Consider the following 15,050-nt stretch of genomic DNA (forward strand, 5'->3'; position numbering starts at 1 on the left):
TGAAGAAATTTTGGGAAAATTTTGTCATTTCACAATTTTGTAAGTCAAAACACGGGAATTTTCAGTATTTTGCAAAATGGCTTGCATTTTTTGATTCCTCATGGAAAAATAATGAAACCCAGAAAGTTTCATAATTTTTGAAGGAGATCTAGGTCACCTAAAGGGAAAAAAACACCTAAAAAAATGCCCTCTCTGCCACTTTTTGGACCCACAGGAACCAGTCTTTGGAGAAATGATTTTTGAAGGGTCAAGTCAACTCCAAAGAAGAAAATTCAAAGTGTTCTAGAAACTAGACAGGTAAAGCTTTCCAACAAGCTATCTTGGTCCCGATTTGGTGAAGTGAAAGGCCTCCAAAATCAGCCTTGAAGGGGCGTTGCACATCAAGCTCAGGGCGCTGCGCATCAGGCAAATTTTTGCCAATTTTGCCTAAAAACTCAAAATTTCACCTAGTTTGACTGTTAGTTGACTTTTTCTTCTCTCTTTGGTAAATTAATGATGTAATATGATGTAAATATGGTGAAAAATGACTTGAGGAGGCAGATACATTAGTTATAGATGGTTTGAGCTTGAATGAATTAGTTTCCATAGTTTTAGAGGCAAGCTGTTCCACTGCCCATTTTCTAGTTCCTAGTTTAGATGTTGTTGAAATAGCTCCTTGACTCATGGATTCGACCCCTGATGGCTAACATAGGTGTTTTGATGCCTATATTATGTACTTTCTTAGTCATTTGTAAAGGTTGGACTCAAGTGGATGCTAGGAGCTTCATTGTAAATCAGTTTTGCAGTTTGGCAAGGAAATAAACTAGGGTTTTGCATCATTTTATGGGATTCTTGTGGTAATGTGTCTTGGCATTATTTCTTCCTTTGTTATTTAGTGTTTCTCTTATGTGTATATGTGCCAGCATCTATTTCTTTCTTCATAACTGGCTGAATCAAGAGAATTAGGTGGAATCCATTGATGTTCAGTGCTCTGCCTTGAGGATACATTTAGTTTTTAATGTTTTCTGTTGTTTGAAGAGGACTCATGAACTTTGCATGCCCTCTCCAACTCCTCACCAGTATTTAGACTTACCATCACATCCAATTCAAAGTGCTAAAACACTTGCTTACCTCGCCCCACAGAACCTCTTGCAATTCTGAGTTGATTTCCCAGACCCAAAGCTGCCTTCCTCATTTGATCCAGCAAACAACCATCAAAATCAATCAAAATCCTCTGATAAATATACCTAGCCTAAAATTAGCATTAATTTTCAGTCATCTCAAGCCCTAATTACCAATATCTTAATTGAGATTGACAAGGAGAGAGCCCTCTCCTGACCTGGTAGGGCTAGCTACCAGGTTAAGCGTGGTTTGATGTTACCCTAGACCTACCTTCCTTTAGCCTGAGGTAGATCTAGGCACTAACATAGTGATGACCATACTGGGGAAGAACTGAAAACTATTACCCCAGTACATTAAACAATTCTAGACTTTTGGATGATAGGATTAGAATTCAGTAGGCTAAAAATATTGTAATGTCCATTTGAATTTTGGGAACAATTCAACACACTAGCTTACTGACGATACACCAGGGCTAATCTTGATCCTGATCCTCCTCCTGTGTATGAAAACCCAAATCTCATTCCAAGAATTCTCAGGCATGAAATTTCTTTGAGTCCAGCACTGGTTTTCAGATCTCATTCATGCCCTGTCATATTTCAATACCTCAAAGATCTCCTGTTTGATGAACACTTTGATTTATCTTTGTTTGAAACTAAATCTGAAAGTGCAGTTGGTGATACTGTTTTAAATCTGAAGCTTGTCCAATATCTTGAAACTGAAAGAGCGAAAAGGTCAATTGATGCTTATATTTTGAATCTTCAAACCTCTATTGTGGCTACCAATATTCCCTAGCTCTTAGAATCTGCATCTGCTACTCTTGGTTCATTTGATGTTTTGTCTAGTTCTTAAATTCATACTGAAACTCCTTTTATCCCCACCCTTCCCGTTCAACCTACCATATCTGATTAGAAATCTGTTGTCTCTTCTCCCCCTTCAACACCTCAAACTTCTATCATTTCTTCACCTCCTTCAACACCTCATACACCCATCACATCAACTGTCGGTGTTGTTATAAATCCTCTTGCTTCTCCAAGGCCAGTTTCCAATCCACCTTGAGCAATGGTTGCCAGATATGCACCTCTCGTTTTGTCGTAGAACCTGGATGCTATGCCTGCTGATTACCAAAGTAAAATACCTTTTTTTTATGCTACCCAAGGTATCATAGCGCAGTAGCATGTTGACAGGATGAACGACTTCTTTGATCTTCATGAGATAGATGAAGAGAATGTGACCATGCAATTATTTGTGCAAAGTTTTGGAGGCGAGGTGCGAAAGTGGTTCAGAGCATTGCATGCGGGGATTATCAATACATTGTCGGTTCTTCATAGACAATTTTTGAATATCCACTCCAAATTCTTTCTGAGTATGAAAATATAAAGAGGAATGCTGGTGAAAGTGTTCAGGATTACTGTGTAAGATTCAATACTGTCTATAATGATATTCCAACTGATATCAAGCCACCGATGGGGCTGGCTTTGATAAAATTCCCCAATGGTTTTGATCCCAACATGGCATACCAATTGAGAGAACGAGATCTTGCTACATTGGAGGATATGTAGAAAATTGCAGTGAGTGTGGAGGCAGATATGCTAGCTAAGAGAGCTAGGACAAAGACCGAGAGAAGGTGACGATAAAGTAAGAAGCTTCTTCCTTAGATCATTTGCTTCGTAAAATTGAAAAAATGTTTGATAGACTCACAATTGCAGATAAGCCCGAGACATAGATCAGAAATCCAAATTTCCATGGTCAGCAGCAGCCACAGTTCAGGATTAAACAACAGGAGCAAAGAGCGCAAGATCAATCAGAACGACAGCAAGTCAAGACACCTCTATAGCAGAACTATGTGCATGGCCCAGAGTCAGAGGATGATGAGAATCCAATAGGAGAGGAGAATCACTTTTTTTACAGCATATGGTTTGCCTATCTACATCATGGAGGATGAGGAATATTCAGAAAGCCCGGCTATACAGAAAGATGAGGATTTTATACTAGCCAATGAAACAATTTTGGAGGAAGAATCAGATGAATATCAGAGGGGATATATGAATGCACTCACAACACAACAAAGGCAGTATTCACTCAGGAGCAGGGATGTACCAATCAATCCAATTCAAAAATGGAAGGAAGCAGCACAACCAAAGAATGATTCTCCAAATGTTCAAAAAAAAGGAAAGAAGCCAACAGATCCTACTTCCAGCAAAGTATAATCTGTAAATGAGAAGTCAAATTAGCCAAGTACAGCAAAGGACAAGTATAAAAAGAAGGATTCTCCAGTCAAAGAGGTAGATAAAACCACAACCTTTAGCTTAGAGAATGAGATTGCTAAGTTAAAAGTATCGATACCTTTGACTGAATTAATGAAGAATAGCAGTTATAAGAGTCAAATGTAAAAAAATTTGAATGTAGATCCCCCATCTAATATGGTTAATGTGGAAGATGACCAACCCAAGCTTATTTTTGGTCTGGCATTAGAAGGCCAATTTGAGGATAGTGAAGTAGCCTTGTTTTACATCAGCCTTAGATTGCATGATTGTGTCTTGCACAATGCCATGTTTGATTCAGGAGCATCTCACAACCTGACGCCAAAGGCAATTATGGAAAAACTGGGTTTGGACATCACTCGCAAGTATCATGATCTTGATTCCTTTGATTCTAGTAGGGTCAGATGTATTGGTCTCTTTAAGGATTTGGTTGTGACTTTAGATTAGATTCCAGCAAAGAATGTTCTCATGGATGTAGTTGTGGCTGACATTCCGCCTAGATTTGGCATGCTTTTATCTAGGTTGTGTGGTGCAAAACTCAAAGGGACATTGCAGATAGATTTCTCCTATGCCACTATTCCCGTGTTTGGTCAGTTGAGAAAATTATATAGGGAGAATAAGATGAAGTATATCACGAGCAAGGAGAAACCTTTGAATCATCCAATTAACTATGTACATACAGATTTAGATTCTTTTGTTCTTTATTCTGACAGTAGTTTTAATGATGTAAATAGTCAATTAGTTGAAGTGGAAGATATTCCAGAGATAAAAAAAAAAATTAGGGTAGTACTTGATTAAGAGAGACAAAGGCTTGAAAGTACTGCTGAATAGTCTACAGTCCGCCAGCAGCAGAAAATTGATGGATAGCAGCCAAAGGTAGAAGAGCAGGTAGAATTCCAGCACTTGGAGGAAGAAGCCGGTTTGTGGAGTATGGATTTTGATGGAGCAGTAGGTAAGGATGGTGCAGGAATTGGGATTTGGATACGCAGCCCTGTTTTCCTACCCAATAAAGTCCCAAGAAATGTAAGAGTTTTTTCATATAAATTGGCTTTTGATTGTTCCAATAACGAAGCCGAGTATGAAGCACTAATTGCAGGCTTGAAAATACTCAAGAAATTGAATGCAAAGAGAATTTCAATTTATGGTGACTCCAAACTAGTAATCAAACAAGTCAAGGGTGAATACCAAGCCAAACATCCTCGAATGAGGGCTTACCGTAATGCGGTGCTAGATATTTTGAGGGTGTTTCCAAATTATAATTTGACATGTGTCCCTCGTACACAAAATGTCATTGCGGATTCACTTGCCACAGTTGCAAGTAACTTAAAGATCCCAATGAATTCGAATAATAAGTTTGAAATTCATGTGAAGAATCGCCTAGCTGTCCCTAATAATCTAAGATATTGGCAGGTGTTTCAGGACAACAATGAGATAGAAGATTTTCTGCAAAATGAAGGCAAATATAAAGAAACTTCTATAGATGGTGAGCAAGATAATGGTGAACCAAAAATAGAGTAAATCAGATGGAAGTCTTAAAGTTGAAAGATAATGTCATCCCTAAAGGCCTTATACCTTTAGAGGAATTATTTGATCAAGATGATGTAGCCTAGAAACCAAGCTTAGTGCCAACCGAAAAGGGTGTTGAAGATGTAAATATCAGAACAGCAGAAAATCCAAAGATGGTGAAGTTGTCAAAGGCATTACCTCTTCAAGTAAAAGCTAAATACATTAGTTTATTGTATTCATTTTCTGATGTAATTGCATGGGACTATACAGATTTAAAGGAGTATGACAAAAGTATAATTCAACATATCATTCCAATTAAGCCAAATCAGAAGCCATTTTGCCAAAAGTTGAGAAGGATAAATCTGAAGTTGTTTCCATCAATAGAAAAAGAGACGAATCGATTGTACAAGGCTGGTATAATCATTCTGATCAGATTTTGAGATTGGATCTCTAAATTGGTCCCCATGAGGAAGAAGACAAGTGAGATTAGATTGTGCATAGATTTCAGAAATTTGAATAAAGTGTCATTGAAAGTTAACTACCCGTTGCCGAAAATGGACCACATACTCCAAAGACTAGTTGGAGCATCTCGTATGTCACTACTCGATGGGTATTCCAGCTACAATCAAATTTTGGTTCATGAAGATGATAGGGACAAGATAAAATTCACCATTCCTTGGGGAACATTCCACTATGCCAAGATGCTGTTCGGTTTAAAGAATACTAGTGCAACATTTCAGCGTGCCATGGACATCACCTTCGCAAATGAAAACGATGTGTTTTTAGTAGTGTATCTTGATGATTTGACTATCTTTTAAAATTTAGATGAGGAGCATATTTACCATCTGAAAATTGTTTTTTAGCGTTGCAGAAAATATGGAATATCACTCAATCCCAAAAAGAGCTTATTTTCCATGGATGAGTAGAAGTTACTGGGTCACATAATATCAAAAGCATCGATCCTGCTAGAGTGGAATCTATAAAGAAAATAGATTTTCCTCGTAATAAGAAAGAGATCCAAGCATTTAACGGTAAGATGAATTTCTTACGTCATTTTGTGCCTAATCTAGCTGAACACTCGAGGGAGATTACAAATATGTTGAAAAAGGATAGTGTGGTCAAGTGGACCGAAGAAGCCATGAAGTCTTTTAACCTGGTAAAGTTGGCCCTTTCTTCAGCCCCGATATTGATCAGTCCGGATTATTCACAGGATTTTATATTATTTTCATTCGCTTCTGAACATACTATGGCAACAGTTCTAATGCAAAAAATAGATCAGCTTGAAAAGCCGTTGCCTTTTTCAGCAGGACAATAAGAGATGCAGCCTTGAAATATAACATTATTGAGAAGAAATCTCTTGCCTTTGTTAAAGCTTTGAAAATTTCCAGGTATATATTCTGCACTCTCATATTCTTGCTTATGTCCCTAAAGCAGCAGTCAAAGATGTTTTGGTACAAACAGATCCGGAATGGAGGCGAGGCAAATCGATCTCAGTATTGCTAGAATATGACTTGGAAATAAAGCCAACAAAGCCAATCAAGGGGTAGGGTCTAGCAAAGTTGATGGCAGAGTCTAATTTACATGCATTGGACATAAACCTGATTGCAGCCATGTCTGAAGAAGATGAAGATAGTTCGCTGATTCAGGTATTTGAAATTTTTCTCCATTCTCCTTGGTATTTAGATATTGTATACATGCTTCAGCACCTTTCACCGCCACTGGGGATGGCTAAAAATAAAGGTAGAACTCTGAAACTAAAGGCTGCTAGATTTTCTATTTTGAACAATGCACTTTATTGGAAGGATCCTGGAGGCATTTTACTAAATTGTTTAATCGAAGAGGAAACAAAACAAGTCATGAGTGATTTTCATAAGGGAGACCGTGGAGGTCACTTATTTTGGAGGATGATGGCTAACAAAATTTTGAGAGCAGGGTAATATTGGCCTACCCTATTTGCTGATGTTTATAAAACTGTCACAAGCTATCATGAATGCCAGATTTTTTAGGGATGGAGAAAGTTGCAGCCTTTACCTCTAAATCTAGTCGAAGTTAGTGCACCGTTTCAGCAATGGGGCTTAGATTTTATTGGGGAAATTCATCCCACATCTTCAGCTCAACACAAGTGGATCTTAACAGCAATAGATTATTTCACAAAGTGGATTGAGGCAATCCCCACTCGACAGGCTACAAACTCGGTAATAATTCAGTTTCTTGAAAACAATATTTTATCACGTTTTGGCTGTCCTAACAAACTTATTACAGATAATGCAACTGCTTTCAAGTCCAAAAAGATGATTGATTTTTGTAGAAAATACATAATTACCTTGGGAGATTCTACTACATATTATCCGCAAGGTAATGGATTGGCTGAATCTTCAAACAAGTCATTGGTCAACATCATTAAAAAGCTGCTGGAAACCAACAAGAAAAGATGGCATAAAAATTGGTTAATGCACTATGGGTGGATAGAGTAAGCCAAAAGAAGTCAATAGGAATGTCTCCATTCGAGATTGTATATGGCATTGGCACGATGTTCCCGACATCTCTTGCGGTCCCGGTTGTTAAACTTCTGCAGGAAATTGGCAGTGAGGAAGATCATTTTCAATGGAGAATAAGCCAAATGATCCATTTACAGTAGACGAGAGAGGAAGTTTTTTAGAATACCTTCAGGCTGCAAGAGAGAATTAAAAAGATTTATGATCGGAAGGCAAAGGCGGACAAATTTCAGATTGAAGACATAGTGCTAAAGTGGGATGCTAGAAACGAGGATAAAGGCAAGCACGGCAAGTTCGAGAACCTGTGGAAGGGACCATATAGAATTGCTACATATAGAGGCCAAAATTATTTTCTACTCAAAGAAATGAACAAGGAAGATTGTCCAAGAGGGCTGGGTTCAACATTGTGAGTGAGTCACACACCTCCCTTTTAGCTATAGCATAACACACCTCCCTAAATGGTTGGCTTCTAAAATGGTACTATCTCTGAGAAGTTTTCTGCTATCACATTTTGTCATTGTACATACCATTTTATTTCTTTCATTGCAAAGTTTGCACTGTCATCATTCATTCAGTTTGGGGCCCGAAGTGAAGGCTATAAAGCTGAATGTTTGGCTTCAGTCTTTGGTTATTTAGTGTCAGTTGTTTGAGTCATAGTTGAGTCAGTTTTGAGTCAAGGTATTTGTTTTGGTGTTCTAAAGTTATTGACTCCATATTGCCCAATGGATGAAGGCACTTATCTGCTTTTCCAGAGATCTATGGTTCTTGGCACCTCCTAGGAGCTACCATCCCCATTGGAGCCAATGTTAGTGTCAGTATCTTCAACCCTCCGTCTGTGATCAAATTGCTCTTTTTGCATGCATATTAGGTGTCCCATCCAATCAGCTACATTCCATTAGGTCATGGATCAACTGATGGTAGTGGTTTCATGTCAATTTACCTCATGACATTAACCTGCTGACCTGTTTTCACATTTTTCAGGTCATTTACTGTCATTCTATTTCATTTCATTTACAAAAGTCAATTTTAGGGTTTTAGTCTCACTAAGTCTAGGGTTTGTTATCATGGTCATCCAAAACTCAATAAAAGGTCAGCAGGCACATGAGGAGGTTTTATAAGTTCATAGAAACATAAATTCACTGATGATATGCTCATTAAATGTTGTTTTTACCTCAAAACTCTGTTTTGAGGTGAAAACTGAGTTTTTCCATTTTTTGTACAAATTTCATGTAATTTAAAGTGTTTCTATATGCAATAAGTTTAGCAGCTACTCTTGGTCACCTTGCCAACTCTAGCCATTGCAAAAACAAAGGCACTAATGCATCAGTCCATTAATTGATCAAGAAAAGTCAAACTTCATAAGAAAAACAGAGTTTTTGAGAAAAAGTGACTAAGACTTTATAAAAGTGGGTTTGCAATGAGGAAAAATTAAAAGTGCATCCATTTATAAAGTGAAATTATTCTAATCATCCATTTCATTGTGAAAAACATCTTTGAGGACCCAAAATCGTGATTTAGAGGGTAATCGAGCAAAAGTGGAGGAAAACCCTGTATCTGCAGTAAATTTGCCTAGTGTTGTGCATCAGCCAGTTTCAGCCAGTGTTAAAATACAAAGGCACTGCGCATCAGGAGTGCACTGCGCATTGGGCCCAGTGCGTTGTGCATTGGCCAGGAAGGTTCCAAAATCATTCCAAATCACCCAAAACTCTCCCAAATGCTGTATTTCTATCCTACAAGTAAGTTTTCATTAATATTGAGCTAAATTTGGTCTTCTTCATGTTTGCTTCATGAGTTTTGCTTCTTGAAAATCAAACCCTAGCTTGTCTTCATATATTTTCCTCTCATTGCAAAACTTTCACTCCATAACAAAACCAACACTTTTTTCCCTTTTTCCACTCTTCATTTCCCTAAATCAACCCATTAATTTCATTTTCCCTTTCCCATTCCCCTAATAAAACTAATTCCCTTCGTCAAACCCTAAGTCCCTCATAGGTCAAAACCCTAATTTCCTAAACCTGTCCCTTCATTCCCCTACTCCATTTCACATTTGCAAAATCTCTTCATACTCATCTTCTTTGTCCTCACCCATTATCATTTTCCACCATATCATCATCACATCACATCCCTAAGACAAGTACCATGGCAAGAAGCAGTGAATCAAGCTTTGAAGAAAAAACACTTAGTGATAGCTCAAGGGACAGAAATGTGCAGCCCAGGAGACCTCACAAGGGTGGAGAAATTATTATGGAGGAACCTATTAGCATGACCGAACTCCTTGCTTGCCCTCTTGCCACCACATGTTTCAGATATCAATCTTGTTTTGAGTTTTATGAGATGGTTGAGAGAGTTAAATACCATCATGAGTTAGCAAGGTAGTTTGTCATAAACATGGAAAATAATGCGGTGCACCTTGCTGGGATCAATTTTACTCTTTCACCAACTATCATTGCAGAAGCTACAAGAATGCCAGATGTAGGGGAAAGTGGAACAAAAGGCAGAATATCAGTAAACAACATTATGAACCTTATATCAAGGCCAAATACCATGGTAAATTTAGTAGGGTGTTTCCTTTCAAATTCTTGGAGGACCGGTATGTTCCACTCATGAAGCTTACCATCAAATACTTTACATGTGAGGGTAGGTTCTCCAGACTTTATGCCTACCACATCAGATTGCTTATGCACTTCACCAGGGTTAGAATGATGAGCATTCCATATTTCATATGTAAAAACATAGAGAGGATGACAGTGATTGCAAAAATAAAACCTTTCCCACAGCAACTCAACAGTGTTTTTCTTTTTTCTATCATTAAAATTGTGGTTTTTCATTAGCTCACTCAGTTGGGAGTGTCCTGGGAAACTTTCATTGCTCATGAATGTTTCAAGGGGCCTCAGCTATTTTCAGATCCTCATGAGGAAGGTGAACCTTTCCGGCAACAAAAATAGCCTGAACGAAAAACTGAAGAGGCTCAAGTTCCTGTGTTTGTTACTTATGAAAGAGGCACTAGGATGCTTTTTGCAGCTTCCAAACAAGTACTATCTCCACCAAGGGTGGAAGGGGTCTTGTTTTCTTCGCCAGATCACAGGCAAATGTTATCTTCACCGGGGGTGAAAGGGGCTTTGCCTTCTTCTTCAGCTGAACAAGTACAGGGTAGAGACAAAGGAAAGCAATAGATGCATGAAGAGGGCCCTACTGAAGGGCAAGATAGGGATTTTGTTTTGGTTGAGGAGGATGACACTGATTTGGGCTCTCAAAGCTGAAGACTCAAGGATATGATCATCAAAGAGAAGGAGGCTAAAATCCAAGCCTTATCACTTGACCTTGAGAGGGCCAAATGGATCATTAATTTTCTTGAGAAGGAGAATAAGCAACTAGAGGACAAACAAGCTATTATGGAGCTGCAAACAATTAGAGAAAACAGGCAGGTGGCAAAGAGAAGAAAAATCAAGTTGACATCCCTTGAGCAAGAAATTGAGGCTGACCCAGAATCATGGTTAGAAAGAGTGAACATCCACCTTGAGGAGATGCTTGATAAAGCTAACAAAGAAAAGAAAATGATGCACCATATGGCTTATAATTACTTAGCTTGGAATAAAATTTGCAAGACAAGGATAAATAGCCTAAAAGCTAAATTAAAGAGAGCCTTGAGAGCCAAAAAGGAGCAAGATAAACTTAAAATTTTGGCTGAAGCTTCATTAGCTCAAAAAAGCAATTAGTAAGCTTGCCTCTTGCCAAATTTGAAGAAATTTGGGGAAAATTTTGTCATTCCACAATTTTGTAATTCAAAACACAAGAATTTTCAGCTAATGTGCAACGCCACCGGCGCTGCACATTGAGTTGGCTCAGTATTTTACAAAATGGCTTGCATTTTTGGATTCCTCATGGAAAAATAATGAAACCCAGAAAGTTTTATAAGATTTGAAGGAGATATGGGTCACCTAAAGGGAAAAAAAACAACTAAAAAATGCCCTCTCTGCCACTTTTTGGACCCACAGCAACCAGTCTTGGGAGAAATGATTTTTGAAGGGTCAAGTCAACTCCAAAGAAGAAAATTCAAAGTGTTCTAGAAACTAGACAAGCAAAGCTTTCCAACAAGATATCTTGGGCCCGATTTGGTGAAGTGAAAGGCCTCCAAAATCAGCCTTGAATTGACGCTGCGCATCAAGCTCAATGCGCTGCGCATCAGGCAAATTTTTGCCAATTTTGCCTAAAAACTTAGAATTTCGCCTAGTTTGACTGTCAGTTGACTTTTTCTTCTCTCTTTGGTAAATTAATGATGTAATATGATTTAAATATGATGAAAAATGACTTGAGGAGGTAGATACATCGGTTATAGGTGGTTTGAGCTTGAATGAATTAGTTTCCATAGTTTTAGAGGCAAGTTGTTCCACTGCCTATTTTCTAGTTCCTAGTTTAGATGTTGTTGAAACAACTCCTTGACTCATGGAATCGACCCTTGATGGCTAGCTAGTTCCTAGTTTAGATGTTGTTGAAACAACTCCTTGACTCATGGAATCGACCCTTGATGGCTAGCATAGGTGGTTTGATGCCTATATTATGTACTTTCTTAGTCATTTGTAAAGGTTGGACTCTGGTGGATGCTAGGAGCTTCATTGTAAATCACTTCTGTAGTTTGGCAGGGAAATGAACCAGGGTTTTGCAGCATTTTATGGGATTCTTGTGGTAATGTGTCTTGGCATTGTTTCTTCCTTTGTTATTTAGTGTTTCTATTATGTGTGTATGTTCCAACATCTATTTCTTTCTTCATAACTAAATGAATTAAGAGAATTAGGTGGAATCCATTGATGTTCAGTGTTCTGCCTTGAGGATACATTTAGTTGTTAATGTTTTCTGTTGTTTGAAGAGGACTCATGAACTTTGCATGCCCTCTCCAACTCCTCACCAGTATTTAGACTTACCATCACATCCAATTCAAAGTGCTAAAACACTTGCCTACCCCGCCCCACTAAACATCCTACAAATCTGAGTTGATTTCTTGGACCCAAAGCTACCTTCCTCATTTGATCTAGAAAACAACCATTAAAATCAATCAAAATCCTTTGAATAAATATACCTAGCCTAAAATCAACATTAATTTCAGTCATCTCAAGCCCTAATTTCCAATATCCTAATTGAGATTGACAAGGAGAGAGCCCTCTCCTGACCTGGTAGGGCTAGTTACCAGGTTAAGCGTGGTTTGATGTTACCCTAGACCTGCCTTCCTTCAGCCTGAGGTAGATCCAGGCACTAACATTGATCATGGTTGTAGTAAGGTTGTCATGAGGAACTTGATGTTGATTTTTTGGAATGCATGGTTTGAAGTATATGACTAGTTATATGATTATATGCAGCTTGATTACATCCTTGTATGATAGGATGCATTCTTGGTTGTTAGATTACATGTATTAGTCTTGTAGGTTGGTTACAAGAATTGATCGCTTATGCTCGACTACATGCACTCATGCGTATGTGTATTTGGTTAGGCATTTCTTATGCATGTTGATAGTTGCATGTGGAAATGTGTACAATGGAATAATGGTTGTTGTCATGCATGAGGTCATAGCATGCATTGTTGATATGGCCTTGCATTAATGACTAGACCCAAACTAGAATGATGTTTATGCGTTGATCCACTTATTCAGGATATGTCTATATGTTGTTATGATTATGTTATACATGTATCACATTGATTTGATGATCTTGCAGACAAGGTATCCTCCCTGAATTATGCTAAGGTGTGTTGGTTTATTGTGATTTGGTTTATCTGACATAGTATGCCTTGCAGGAAAGAGATCGAATGGATAGACAGGTGGTAAATTACATAGAATCTCCCTATGAATCAAATGGGCAGTGTGGCATGGGGTACTCTTTTGATTTGGTAGACACATTGAGAAGCTTGAAGGAAGAAATAAGGAGTTGCAAAGTAGACAATGACAAAATCATGCAGGCATAAGAGAAACAAGTAGAGGTTAATGCGATACTACTTCAAAGTTTGTCAGAATTGCAATGAAAGGGGCCACATCAGATCATCCATGGATAGGAGGACAAAAATAATGGGGCATGTGGTAGTAGCTCTCCCAGTAGACACAAGTCAGATAGATCTGACATGGTGAGAGATGGTAGGTTGTTGGATACCCCAAATAGGAGAGGTGATAGACACAGGTACTATTATAGTTATGGTTCTGACAGGCATCATGATCGTCATCGTTATCATCCTTATAAGAGGAGTGATATGGGATACCTTCCAGATGAGTTTAAGAAAGCGAAGCCACCTACCTTTGATGGAGAGATGAATAAATCACAAGATCTAGAGGCATGATTTCTTGGTATGAATAAATTCTTCCGATTGCATGATTATTCAAAAAACATGAAAGCAAAGATAGCCACTTTCAATCTCAAAGGTAAACGGACATTTGGTGGGAAGATGTGAATAATTTCAAATTTATACACGAGGAATATTTGACTTGGCATGTGTTTGAGAGGCTATTCAAGAAGAAGTACTTGTCAGAGAGGTACTACGATCACAGGGCTAAGGAGTTTTATGAGTTGCAAATGGGTTCTATGATAGATGAGGAGTATACTAGCAGATTTTAACAGCTGTTCAGATATGTGCCTTACCTCAGGGAGGAGAAGGCCATGGTTTAGATATTCATTAGTGGACTACCAGTAGCATACAAAGACTGGATTTAGTTCGATGAGCCTAGATCATTGGAGGAGGCCATCTGAAAGTTGAAAGATTATTTGAGCAGTCGAAGCGTAAACCTGAGCCTAAGCATGACTTAAAGAAATGAGAAAGCTAAAAGAAAATGGCCACCAAAGAGAGGAAGACCTCAAGATGCAAGCAAGAAAGAAAATGTAGCTCCTTACAAGAGATTCAATACAGCTGAGAAGGGACAAAGAGAATAGCAGGCTAGAGGCAGTGGTAGGGAACCATTGTAGGGTTGGATATGTGGTAAGGATCATCGTAAGAGGGATTTTCCACAGTATCATAGTGGTGGTAGACCCCAAATATGTAGTTCCCATGAGGCACACACAGTTGGTGATGTTGGTCATAACATTCCTGGTATCTATGCAATTTTGGACAATAGGAAGGTGAATCATCAGACATTGATCATTGAGATGGACTGTTATAGCTCTGATACCACTTGTTTTATCTCTAACCCAGAATATTATATGATAATGCAAACAAACCCATAAACAATAAGAGAGAAATAGATAGAAATGCTTCTTTATTATCAAAACCCTTAAGGTAGGGCAACACCATACATTCACTCCTTAAGGAAGGAGAACACTCCACAAGCCATATGCCTGTTCATACAATAATCCTTGACACCCTTCCTTGACGTGGAGTCTCTAGCCTCTATATAGGCCTCATACATATAATACCATGGATCATTACCATGGTTCCCTCATACCACAACTAATACCATGGGCCCATTACATTATTACTAACTACTTGTGGTCCCTTACATGATATGGGTTAACCACCTTATTTATTACTATGGCCCATCCCATTATTACATTATTACCTTGGGTACCGTCCTTGGTACCCCATATTATCCCTCCTAGGTATATAACATGGACGGTAAGCTTTGTTATCAAGTTGTTTCTATTTTGATTGATCATGGATCTAACTATAGTTATATTAACCCTAACCTGGTGGATAAGTGTGGTTTAAGAAAATAAG

This window comes from Pinus tabuliformis, chromosome 5_1, assembly GCF_031772625.1.
Source record: "Pinus tabuliformis cultivar Carrire ecotype Pingquan chromosome 5_1, CPIR1, whole genome shotgun sequence".
NCBI lineage: Eukaryota > Viridiplantae > Streptophyta > Pinopsida > Pinales > Pinaceae > Pinus > Pinus tabuliformis.